Genomic DNA, 13,923 nt, shown 5'->3' on the forward strand with positions numbered 1-13,923 from the left:
TTTTCTGTAATCCATGTGTTGTTTAGAAGTTTGTTTTGAATTTTACAAAAAATGTACAGTCATCTTTTTGATCCTTGATTTCTATCTTAATTGAATTGTGTTCAGGGCATATGGTTTATATGCAACTGATTCTGGTTTTTATTACGATTTGCCTCATGCCTAGCAAATAATTAGTTTTTGCAAATGGGGTATGTGTTCTTGAAATATTTCTAGGTGTTGAATACATGGTTCTATACATGTTCATAGATTAAACTTAATTGTATTGTTTAAATTCATTGTCCTTACTACATTTTTGTCTGCTTGATCTATCAGTTACTGAAAGAAGTATAATAAATCTGCTATTATTATTGAGGATTTATAAACTTCTTATAATTCTATCACATTGTTTTACAAATTTGGATCTTAAACTTATGTTATTACAATTGTCATAGGTTCGTGGTGAATTGCACCTTTTACAATTATGTAGTTGCTGATATTCTCAAAAATGCTTTTTCTCCTTAAAATTTAATATAGCCATAGAAGCTGGGTTTTTTTTTGGGGCGGGGACTGGGATTAGCATTTTTGGGTATATCTTTTTCAGTCTTATTTTCAACCTTTCTGTTTCATATTTTGACTTTCTTTTATAAATCTTACACATATAGTTGTGAATTTATAAATTTATATAACTTTTTGATTTGTGCACATATTTTTAAAACCAAATTTGGCAAACTTTAAGTGCTGACTTTAGACTTCTACCATTTGTTATAATTCTTAATATAGTTATTATTTTCACCATATTACTGTATGTTTTAGATTCATCTTGCCTTTCCTATGCTTCTTTTTAAACTCCCTCTTCTGCTTTTCTATCTTTTTCATCTTGTTTTTAAAAATTTCCCTCTGCATCATAAGCATTTGGTGAATGCTGACTAGTGTGATTTGATTTGCTGGTCAAGAAAACCCTGTGCTTTATGTTATTTGGCATGGATGTATACTCGGAAATAATGGATTCGCTTTATTTTATCTTTTAGCTCTAAATATTCAGAACACTGGCTTCCTCTGGACCTATCAGAGCTCTTAAACTGAAAGCATCCAGTTTTGTATCTTACATTTTCTCCACTTACGATATGGTGACAATTTTTCTCCTGTCTATGCCATGTGATGTCTATATAACACTATTGTTGTCCATGAGTTTGTTTCCAATTGCTTTGTTATTATAAGTGACTATGCATTGAACATCTTTGTGCCCACATCTAGCTCCTCCCTTAGGAAAAATTCCTTGAAATTGCTGATCAGAAGGAAAGAATCTTTTTAAAGGCCTTGCCTCCTGAAATATCACACTCTTTTGTGCGGACATTTTCCAGTAGAGTATAAGAATGCTCCGAGAACATTCCAACAATTAGGTTCCCAAGGTCACACTGACCCCTGGAAGGGGAGTAGGGACAGTCAGGCTTCAGACAGAGCCCCAGTCAGTTGCAAGACAGAGGCAGGGGTGTGATAGGCTGCTGCCCTGGTCTGGGATCACTGGGTGGGTGTGGCTTGGGACTGGGATCTTGGGATGAGCCCCTTCTCTCTCCCACCTGTTGTCTGTGTGGTGGACTCTGCACTCAGACCCTGCAGTAGATCCAGGCAACGGATCAGAGAGGGCAAGACAGTGTCTGCGTTCTGCAGACCACCCCTCCCCTCCAGCTCCAGAGGGTCTTGGGGAAGCAGGCCCTGGGATAGGAGGGAGGAGCCCTTGGACACCCCCGCCCCGTCCCCGGCCCCCCAACCTCTGCCGCCCTGGATGAACTTTCCGCCCTTCCAGCTGGTAGAGCGGCCAAGTGCACCGGCGCTGTGTTAGCCCTAACGCCTGCTGGGTGAAAAGCCAGCTTGTGCTGCGATCACCGCCTTCCGTCGACTCCGTGGCGGATTTGGGTCCCCCGGAGGTCTAAGGGGAAGGTTCTCTCTGCTCTGGAGCTTTTCTCCCCGAGTGGGAAGGGAGGGCGAGGGGGCCGAGGCTGAAGTCTCCGCCGGGGCGCCCGCCGCCGCCGCCGCTGCGGAGCTGCCAAGACGCCGCGGCCGCAGGAATCCGCCCGGGAGCGGCGAGGAGACCTAGGCCGGGAGGGGCGCGGGGACTCGCCGTCCTGCCGCCGGCCCGCGGCACAAAGCCCGCCCTTGTTTGGCTGCCTCGGATGCGTGCCCTGGCCCCAGACCTCCCGGGGTCCCTCTCTGTCCGGACCACGCCGGGAAGGGGACGTGCCGCCTGCCGCAGACTCCTGCTGGGGATGGGGGCGGGGGTGAGGAGGTGGGGCTTGGTGGGGTGGACAGCCCTGCTCAGGATCCTGGGGCCCAGTCTCGGGCTCTGTTCTGCCAAGGAAGGCCAGGCCCAGACCCTGGTTGCTTGGCCCCCAGCTGATGGGTTACTCCAGCTGTGAGTCATGGACGTTCGCCACCTACCGAGGCAGTAAAGGTGCCCTTGTCACGGTCACCCTTGCAGTGGGCAGGATGGGGTGCTGTGTGGTAGAGGACTGAGGTGGATACAGGCGCCAGGCGCCTTCTCCTGTGCTGTTTTGACAGAGCATCACTCTGGGCAAGCCTTGGCCAGACTCATCCTCAGAGCTGGATCTGCCTCCCCTCCCCGCCCTCCTCCCCCCATACAGCCTTATCACCCACTGTCACCATCCCTCAGAGGGAGTGGCCCATTTTTTCAAAACCTGGCAGATGGCAATGAGGTGCTCTCCAGCTGGAATCGCTTGACCTGGCAGTCCTTACACTTGCACCTCTCATGATGGGCAGCCGTCCCTCCATTCACTTCTCTACTTAGCATCCACTTATTGAGTGCCTGCTGTGTGCTAGGCACTATTCCAATGATGCAGGGAATACATCAGAGAACAGGGCAGACCTAGTCTTAACCCACAGGGTGCTGTGGCCTGACTCCAAAACCTGTTCCTTCACAGCTATTACGTTGACTTTGGCAGATCACTCCCGCTGGCCTTAGCTTTCCCTAGCTACAGATTCAACATAACGGGTCCACGGGACAGACCCACCAGTCCTGGGCAGCATTTTTGCTAAGGAGTCTCTAACGGGTGACTAGCAAAGAGCACGGTGCGGAGTTAAGGGAAAAAAAAAAAAAAAAAGAAATTCCAGGGAAGTGAGAGGAAACATGTGTGAAAAATAGACACCACACTAGATCAGCGTTCAATCAAACCAGGACCTGCTGAGAAACAAGTGCAGACCTGCTATGTCTCGCTGAGTCCTGTTATCTTTACTCGGCAAATTCAAGCAAGATTTCATGGTTGAAGAAAGCTACGATCCTCAATGACAAAGTGATCCCTTTGCTGTGTAGGCTGGGGGTGAGGCTGGGAGTTTGAGGGGAATGGGGTAGGCCTGATCTGAACACGTGGGCACTGGTAACAGGCTGATTTTAGACTCTCCATCTCCATCTCCTTCAGGGGCTCCCATGACCGACTTGAGTATAAAATTCTCAAAGGCCACAACTCATGAACTCCAGTCTGGTTTTTTCTCAGTCCCAGCTCTATCAAACAGGACAACGCGTTGCTGCCTGTGTGCCCCGCTGCCTTGGCACTTGATAACCATGGTAATGGACACTCGCTCAGCACTCACCACATGCTAGGTCCTGAGCTTCCCTTATCTCAATCCTACAAGGTAGGAAGTGTTATTACCTTGACAGATGAGAAAACTTACACCAGGAATAGTTCCTGACTCACCCAAGATCACCCAGTAAATGGGAATTTGAACCCAGTCCCTAGAACCGAGGGCTTCCCAGGTGGTTCTAGTGGTAGAGAACCCGCCTGCTAATACAGGAGATGTAAAAGACTTGGATTTGATCCCTGAGTTGGGAAGATCCCCTGGAGGAGGGCATGGCAACCCACTCCAGTATTCTTGCCTGGAGAATCCCATGGACAGAAGACTGTGGGCTACAGTCCATGGGGTTGCAAAGAGTAGAACATGACTGAAGCGAAAGCATGCACGTACGCACGCATGCCCCAGAACCTAAACACTTGACAATTATCGAGATCTTTGGAATCACAGTGCTACGTCCTGTGTGGTCTCTAGGAAATTGATGCTATGAACATTCTGGAAGTTTGGGGTGAAGATACCAAAAGCAAGAGATGAGACCAACTGACCTGGATCTCTTGGGAGTCCCCAGATGGTCTCCTGTTTTAGATCGTTCTCTCTTTCCCCAGCTCACGTTCATCGGGTACCACACCTTCTCCACTAGCTGCCCTCCACCCCACCCGCTGACTTGATGGAGCACAAGTTCCTGGGCAATGACCAGCAGCATCTTCCCTTCCCCAGCATGCCAGTCTGCAGAGATGGAGCCACTGTCCTGGGGGATGGTGTGTTGTGATTGTCCTGTCTCTTTGAACTCCTCACCCTGGCCAGTCAGGGCTTTTGTTACATGTAAGATAACTGATTGTCCTGACTCCTTGCCATGCAGGAGGGAGACAGTGAAAGGGAGAGGCTGGTGGGTCAGGTGAGGTGCTGTGGCCATAGAAAGGAGCCTCCTAACTTCTGACAGAGTGTGTGTGCACTCACTTGCCAAGTCGTGTCTGACTCTTTGAGACCCTATGGGTTGTAGCCCGTCAGTCTCCTCTGTCCATGAGATTGTCCCGGTAAGAGTACTTGAGTGGGTTGCCATTTCTTCCTCCGGGGGATCTTCCGACCCAGAGATCGAACCTAAGTCTGTGTCTCCTGCACTGCAGGCAGATTCTTTTCCGCTGAGCCACCAGGAAGCCCAGCTTCTAATGGAGAACAGCACCCAAACCAGAGGAAAGGATAGAAATGTTGCAGTCTTCTATGCTCTTCCAAGTTTCCAGGAAGTCCCCCAAAGTGCCAAATTGGGAGTTCAAGAGAGCAGAGTAGATCATGGGCTGGTGGAAGGAAGGTCATTTGTTACAGGGCTCCCTAGGCTTTGCCCACTGCCCATTAGGCCCAAAGGTCAAGTGAGGCAGTTGAGGAAAAAAAAAAAAAAATTCCTCACTGTGAAGTGTCTGAGGCCCTTTTGAGATGAGAGAATGGCCCCCTTTCAGCAGCCCTGCTTGGAGCCAGGACAGTATTCCCAGAGGGAGCAGACTGCTGAATGATCATCTGTCTGCCCAGATGGACCAAAGCCTGACCTGCCAGGGAGGAGACTCTTGATTCTGGTTTCTGTTTTCGAATTCAGGGGCTCTGGAGTACTGCAATAAATAAAAACCTATTTATTGAGCTCCTACTGTGTGCACAGCTTCGTGAAGGACACAAAGAAGCACTGATTTGAAAAACCACAGATCAGAATTTATTCATGCAAATGAGCTTGCTCCCTGATACTCACATACCCAGGGAGGCCACCACTATTTGAGGAACTACTCCCAGCCCCTTCTCCCAGTGATCTTGAATTTTCTCAGGGAAGATGGTGGATGCTTTAAAATTAAAAATAGCTAATGGTCATTTGGCATTCATTCACCCATTGCTTATGCATTGGAGAAGGAAATGGCAACCCACTCCAGTGTTCTTGCCTGGAATCCCAAGGATGGTGGAGCCTGGTGGGCTGCCATCTATGGGGTCGCACAGAGTCGGACACGAGTGAAGCGACTTAGCAGCAGCAGCAGCACTCATTGCTTACTATGAGCCAGTCATTGTTCTTGTTGCTTGGGGATGAGAAGTTCCTGAAAGTGTTCATGGCTTGCTAGGGGCCATCAGCAGGTTGACCAGCCTGGTGACCAACTGGTCATCCTTCCAAGAGGCCCCTTGACCCACATGGTTTGGGAATGGTGCCAGCCCTCAGGGAGCACAGCTCAGGCCTGGTGTATGATGGCAGGAAATGACAATGCCCAGGGGTTAAGCACAATGACAGCAGCTTGGGGATGCTGAGGGAACAGAGAGGAGGGAGCCCTAACCACACACTGGAGGGATGGAGCATCAGCCAGGGCTTTCCTGGAAAGGACAGCAATCACCAGTGTTTACTGAACACTCTTTATGTACTAGGCATGAGGGTAAGTACTTTACATGGGTTAATTATCTTGTTTTATCATCACCGCCTTTCCAGAGAGATACAATGGGACTTCCTGAGGAGGAACTCTTCCAATCTTGGAAGAGCATGGCTTTGGGAGGCAGACAGACTTGGGGTGCATCCCAGATCTCTCTCTTCTTGCTGAGGGACCAACCTTTAGGCACTAACCTCTGGGCATTGGTTTCCTTATCTGTAAAAAGGAGCCATTGAGACCAGTTTGGCAGTGCTATTATGAATACTTGAAAAAGAATAATTTATGTAAAGCATTTAGCAGAGTAGCCACTTGATGAATATCAATCCTCCTTTCTCTTCTTAAAGAGATTATTCAGAAGGGCAACATTCACAATGACAGACTTGGGAGACTAAAGTTGCCATGATGCTAGCCGTCATATGTGTGCTTAATTGGTCATTTGAGTCCGACTCTTTGTGACCCCATGGACTGTAGCCCACCAGGCTTCTCTGTCCATGGGATTTCCCAGGCAAGAATGCTGGAGTGGGTTGCCATCTGCTTCTCCAGGGGATCTTCCCAACCCAAGAATCATGGACTCTCCTGTGTCTTCTGCATTGCAGGCAGATTCTTTACCTGCTGAACCAATGGAGGTGGGCCTAAATAAAAATGCAAAAAACAACCGGCTAGATCAGAAGTTGGCACAAGAACCCAAGGAACTGACTTTCAGTCCTGGAGAAAGGACTGGAAGGGAGGGGAAAATGGCCATTATTTTAATTTTTGCTGATGTACCTGAGTATGTTTATTCCCTGGTTCCCATAGAATCACTTTTCTGTGTCTCTGGCAATATTAATAGTGATACTACACATTAGTTGGGCTACCCAGGTGACACAGTGGTAGAAAATCTGTCTGCTGATGCAGGAGACATAAGAGACGTGAGTTTGATCCCTTGGTCAGGAAGATCCCCTGAAATAGGAAGTGGAAACCCACTCTGTCATTCTTGCCTGGGAAATTCCATGGACAGAGAAGCCTGGTGGGCTACAGTCCATGGGGTGGCAAGAGAGTCAGACACAACTTAGCAACTAAAACAACACGATCAGTTATAGTACTAGTTTTCATATTTTGGGGACACAATGGGAGGCAGCTGAGAATACTAAATTCCCCCAAGTCCTAGAAGTGGAATCTCGGGGCTTTTTCTCTTCTTCCAGGTGCGGGAAGGCCTCACAGCCTGAGTGAGTCAACAAGGGTCAGACTCAGAAGGACTGACTCAGGGTCCTGCCCCTCCCCTCTCATGACTGGCCTCCCTCATGCCTCATTCTGGGTGGGGTCTGGAATGCTCTGCTCACCCAGAGTCCAAATGCCACGTCCTGCCGAGCTCAGGAGGAATTTCACAGTCTCTGTACAAGCCCAGCCAGGCAGAACCTGACCCCTGGCCTCTCCCTTAGGCTGTTTAACCCTTGACTGATGGCTCCCCAAACTCTTGAGGGGTGGAGCCATCCCCACACTCCGTGGCTTCCTTTCTCACGTGCTCCTGGGCATTTATACACCTGGTTTGGGTTGTTTTTTGCCCTAGGAAGGGAGTTATTGTTGTGTACTTGCTAAGTCGTGTCTGACTCTTTCTGACTCCATGGACTGCAGTGTGCCAGGCTCTTCTATCCATGGGATTCTCCAGGCAAGAATACTGGAGTGAGTTGACATTTCCTTCTCCAGGGGATCTTCCTGATCCAGAGATTGAACCCATGTCTCCTGCATTGGCAGGTGGATTCTTCACCACTGAGCCGCCAGGGAAGCCCCTGGGAAGGGAGAAAGTGAAAGTGAAAGTGAAGTCGCTCAGTCGTGCCCGACTCTATGTGACCCCATAGACGGCAGCCCACCAGGCTCCTCTGTCCATGGGATTTTCCAGGCAGGAGTATTGGAGTGGGGTGCCATTGCCTTCTCCGCTGGGAAGGGAGAGAAGTAGTCTAAAATCCTGAGGACAGTTGGGGAAGCACCGCTGGCTTTTTTCTCTTGCCCTCTTCCTTCCCCAAAGAGCAAACACCATCAGGACACAACATAAAGTCAGATGACAAATGACACCCTAGGGGGCAATATTTACAGTCTCTATCACAAATAAAGTAATGGCATATAAAGAGCTCTTTGAGAAGAAAAAGAGCAAAAACCCAACATAAAAATGGGTAAATGACATGATTGACATGAGCAGATAGTTATAGGAAAAAGAAAGGCAAATGGCTCTTTAACATGTGAAACTGTATTCAGTGTCGTAAGCAATCAGAGAAATGCATATTAAAACTTCATTGAACTATCGTTTCTCACTTATGAAATTAACAATTCAATCTGAGGCCGGGCTGGCTGGTGCGCTGCTGTGAGAGTGCAAAACAGAGGGGAAGTTGGCAGCCTAATCAAGTGGCATAGGTATTGGATTGGTCAAAAAGTTCATTTCAGTTTTTTGTACTATCTTACAGAAAAACCCGAATGAATTTTTTGGCCAATCCAATAGTTATCCAAATGACCCAACACTGTCATTCCAGGAATCTACCCTGCAGACAGGACTGAACAAATAAGTACATGGTTACTTACTGTGGCATTATTTGTCAAAGTGAAAGATAGGAAGAACCCGAACACCCATCAAAAGGGGGCTCGTTGAATAAACTCTGGTATGTGCAAGTAGTGAATACCAGGCAGGTCTAAAAAAGAACGAGGAAAAATCCCTGTGAATACATGTATACTGATTTCTAGGATATATTGTTAAGTGAAGAAAGCAGGAGGCTGAACAGAATATATAATATTACCTTCTGTGTAAGAAGGGACTTCCCTGGTGGCTCAGACTGTAAAGCATCTGTGTACAATGCAGGAGATCCGGGTTCAATCCCTGGGTCGGGAAGACCTCCTGGAGAAGGAAATGGGAACCCATTCCAGTATTCTTGCCTGGGAAATCTCATGGACGGAGGAACCTGGTAGGCTACAGTCGACAGGGTCACAAAGAGTCGGACATGACTTCACTTTCACTTCACTTTCTGTGTAAGAAAGAAATGAAAATAATAATTGGACATTGTTTGCAAAACAGAAACCAGAGAAAATAATTACATATTCAGTGGGGATGGGCTGCTGATGAAGAGGGTGGAAAAGATAAGGATGATAGCAAGCCTTTTTCTGAGTATGTCACCTCATGTAGTTTTAACTTTAAACATATTTGGCTGTGCCAGGTCTTAGTTGTGGCACACGGGCCCTTCAGTCTTTGTGTGGCATGCCGGATCTTCAGCTGTGGGATGTGAACTATTAGTTGTGGCATCTAGTTCTCTGACCAGGGATCACATCTGCGCCCCCTACACTGAGAGCAACTGACAGTTAAAATATTCGGTTTTAACTTTTTGAATGGTTTATGTATATGAAAGCAAAATTACTAGTAAATAAAAGGAAAAACTACCCTCTAAAGCTGAACAGAAACAGATGAACCTAACTCCATGCTAAATTTATAATATTACTTCATGGAGAAAGTAATTATTTCAAACAACTTTTATTTTATTTATTTATTTTTTCAAACAACTTTTAAACATAATATTCTGACTAGAGTACAATATGTTTTAAGGAGTAAAACAACTGGAAAAAATTCAGAATTTCACTTAGTAGGCTTATTGTTGGAAGTAATAATAGCATTATAATTTTGAAACTTTCATTTTTATGAAATAAAGCAAAAAATAAAATATACCAATTTTATTAAGAACCAAGGTTTTTAACATAAGAGAAAAAAAGATATAAATATATAAAAAATAAAAGAAATTAGAAAAAAACTTGCACTAAATATGCATTAAAAATTATAATATAGATGCTTGTTCTTTAACAATTTATTTTCTATCTCTGTCCTTAAAGCACTTAAAGCAGTGACACCCCACTAGTGCCCAGATCTTGGTTCCTAAACATTATGGTGCCTTGGAGCTCACCTGAGGCCAGCTCTGGAGCAGGAAAAGTATGAAATGAGTCTGGAATATCATCTGTGTCATAAAGCAAGGTGGCACTCAAAGATGAATGGAAGTTATGCCAAAAGAATATAGGAGCCAACTGAAGGGCCTTCTTCTGAACAAATGTGGCCCGATTTGAGCCAAATCACAAAAATAATTATGGTCATTAATTGTGACACTAAGACTTAAAAAGAGTCCTGAGCTTCCCTGGTGGTCCAGTGGAAGTTCAGGGAACTTAGATCCCCACACTGCGTGGCCAAAAAAGCAAAACACTACCAATGTGATGTCACTGAACTCCAAGTTGAAAATAAACAGGTCTCACAGACCCATGTGAGCTGGCTGCAGCATACTCGGGCCATCCAGCCGGACAAAGGGTTGGAGCAGACAGGACGCATCCTGATTTCTCAGGAGGTAAGGTAGGGCTTGTGGTTGGAACATTTGTTTTTGTTGTTCAGTCACTCAGTCATGTCTGACTCTTTGTGACCCCATGAACTGCAGCACAACAGGCTTCCCTGTCCTTCACTGTCTCCCAGAGTTTGCTCAAAATCATGTTCATTGAGTCGATGACGCCATCCAACCATCTTGTCTTCTGTCTCCACCTTCTCCTGCCCTCAATCTTTCCCAGCACGATAGTATTTTCCAGTGAGTCGGCTCTTTGAGTTAGGTGGCCAAAGTGTTAGAGCTTCAGCTTCAACATCAGTCCTTCCAATAAATATTCAGAGTTGGAACCTGGACCTCAGGAAAGAAGGCACGTATCAGCTAGGCCCGTCCACTGCTGGAAACCAGCACTCTTCACTGTGCTCCCCGTGGGTTCCACTGTCTCCAAGCTGGATGCCCCCACCTCCAGACAGCTGCTCACCATCCGCAGACTGTCCATAGCACACCATCTTTCCCAATAGTCCATCTTTGCTCAAGGCTCCTGGGCTCTCCACTTTACCACCCAGAGTCTGAGCTTGTCTGCCTAGGCATTCTCTCCTTGCTCCATTTCATTTCTCACACCAGTCCAGTGTTCATCCTCCCCTCACTGCCACACAAATACAACCTATATATTCTACTCCTGCAAATTCTCACTAACATTTTCCTGGCTTGCAATGTCCTACTCTATCCTGTCTAAATTCTACAAGTCTATAAATTCTGGTTCCAGACTGACACATTCCAGGAATCCCTCCCTGACTGCTCTAGCTCACAGTTGACTTCCTTCTTTATTCTCACCTTCACTGCAATGATTGCTTCCATTTATTATCACCTCCACCACTACTTCCAGTGCCTTCATCATGCCCACCATCCTAGTTCCTTATGTTTACTGGCACCACTATTCATCACTACCACCATCACCATCGCCTCTACCTTTATCTTCATCTCCTGTATCACCTATACCGTCACTGGTTCTCTACTTCCACACCACTTTCACGCTTCCACCACCAATGCGTTATTACCTTCACTATCACTTCCTCCAGCACAATTATCATCACCTCCAATTTTACTTCCATGGAGTCCACTTCCTTCATCACCTCCATGCTGCTCCATGATCTTCGCTACAACTTCCACCATCGCTGCCTTCATCATCGTCACTCCCATCTTCTCCACCATTACTTCCATGGCTTATTCTCACTCATCAACTCCGCCGTTATGACCACTGCTATTTATCTCTTTGACCTCTATTCTTAGCACCTGCTCCTCATTATTATCAGGTTTTTCTTAATTGTCTCCATGTCCCTACCTTTGACACTGAACATAGAAATCTCCTATATGGCCCTTGCCCATAAATGATATCTGTATAAAAATGAGCCTCATTCTGTTGAGACGAAGGAGACCTGTATAAAGAAAGTCAAGTCAGATTTTGCTCAGTCCGATGGACAAGGACATTCCCAGCCCTTCTTGGGCACTAGAGCTTGGCACATATGTGAGTAGTGGGGGAAAAGAGCATATGTTCAGTTCAGAGGGTGGCGCCACATGCTCAGTAGCTCCCGCTCTGAGTCCCTCTGCCCTGTCATTATCAGAACCAGGGTTCCCTGGGCTTGAGGTCAGGGATGCAGGGAGCAGGAGCGGCGCCAAGCCTGCCGGGATGAGTGGTCAGTCCAGCCCAACCCTTGGTCTGCCCTGTCTGCAGGCTTGCTGGGAAAGCATGCTGGTGCTCCAAGACTCCAACCTCAGGTGGTTAGGCATAAGTGCCAAACATCCCTAGCTTCCCTTAATTATCACTGTGACTCTCCCACCCCTGAAATTATCAAAACCCTCCTTGAACCAATTCTTGCTTGCCTCCCTACCATCTCTAGGGTGGATTAATTCCAGATGTTTGCAGCTTCCTGGGCAAAGTACTGCTTCCTGTTTTTTTTTTTCTTTCCCCCAAAGCATCCCTTCCCAAGCTTCTTGGGGATACTCCCTGCTTCTACCATTTTGAAATGCTGAACCTTCTCCATATTTTTCATGGCATGAACACTTTCTCTATTCTTCTCGATGCTCCTGAGAATGAACCAGACAAATATGTAAATCTATTTGCAGTCTAGGTTCCTGGATGCTCTGATAGGCTTAATCGATCTTTCCCCTTGTGTAATCATGCCTTTATCACTGGAGAATGGGAGTATGTTGACCCTGGCTCCGTATCACGAAACTCATACTGTCAGGTACCCATCCAGTATTTGTGTATGTGCCTTCAGGGTAAATTCAGAAGAGAAGCAGGTCATAAAATTCTCTTTCAGATTTGGCCTCTCTCACCATCCTGCTTCCCTCCCTTAGCCCCCTGCCATCTGCTGAACAATCACAGCTCTGTGCCTTTGCACTTGAGGCTTCTCCTCTTGGAAAGCTCTTCCTTCTCTTCCTCCTCTGGCTCAAGACCCAGTTCAGGCTCTGGTCCCCAGAAGGCTTCCTTGATACTCCAGGGAGAGCCAGATGCCTTCCACTGGGCTCCCCAAGCCCCCTGCTGTCTCTCAATTAGAGCGTTCATCACACTCCACTGTAACTGTCAGGTTAGGTACCCCCATCAGGCTGCATTATCTTCCCTCTAAACTGAGATCTTCACAGGGGGATGGGGCATGGCTCCATCTCTGACTTGAAATAGTTCATACTATTGGTTTGAGATCTCTCCTGTAAGAAGTTCCTTGAATTATGTTTGTGACCTATGAACCTTATTAAGTTAGCTCATAAAAGAGAGGCTTGAGGACGAGAGAATTCATCCTTCTACAGAAGAGGGCTTGCCATTTAGAAGAAACAGGAGGAACGCAGTTGGGGCTTGGATGGATCAGGACACAGTGCAGACATCAGGATAGAGTGAGGTTCAGGACCGGCTGCCTGTCTCGGGTAGGGGACTTCTGGGTTCCCGTGCTTCCTCAGACTCACTTCCCATTTTTGAAAGCATACTTTTTGCTCTGCAATGATCTACAATTTCACTAGCCCAGTCAGCATGCATATGTGCTAAGTTGCTCTGTCATGTCTGACTCTTTGCGACCCTATGGACTATAGCCCACCATGCTCCTCTGTCCATGGGCTTTCCCAGGCAAGAATCCTGGAATGGGTTGCCATTTCCTCCTCCAGGGGATCTTCCCAACCCAGGGATCGAATCTGCATCTCTTGCATCTCCCGGATTGGCAGGCGGGTTCTTTACCACCAGCGCAACCTGGGAAGCCCCAACCCAGCCAGACAGGTTCATTATTTAACAGCTATTTTGAAGCCCTAGCTCACATCTTTCCTGGACTTCCAATATGACATTTTAAATAGTCTGTGGCTTCCTGTGGACTATTTACTTTTAAAGCAGAAAACTGTTCTATTTATTTCTATTTTTCCCTAACAATATTTTCCAATAGTTCCTCTTACTAAAAATGACGGATTTTTTTTTTGGGGGTTCTCCCCCTATCACCAAGAGGTAGAGTTTAATCAAGTGTGTGTGTTGAGGTGAGAGGTTTACCCAAATATTTCCTGTGTGAGAGCTGGGTGACTTAGGACCAAGCCCCGTGTGTGTCCTTTTCCTGCGGTTCTAAAGCTATATAGTGCCTACCCCAGGAAATGCTTGCAAATCTCCTTGTCAAACATCTCTTCCGTTCTGTGTTTGGATG

Source organism: Bos grunniens, chromosome 21 (genome assembly GCF_055505025.1).
Source record: "Bos grunniens cultivar Pamir isolate PY7600 chromosome 21, Bosgru_T2T1.0, whole genome shotgun sequence".
In the NCBI taxonomy this organism is placed as follows: domain Eukaryota; kingdom Metazoa; phylum Chordata; class Mammalia; order Artiodactyla; family Bovidae; genus Bos; species Bos grunniens.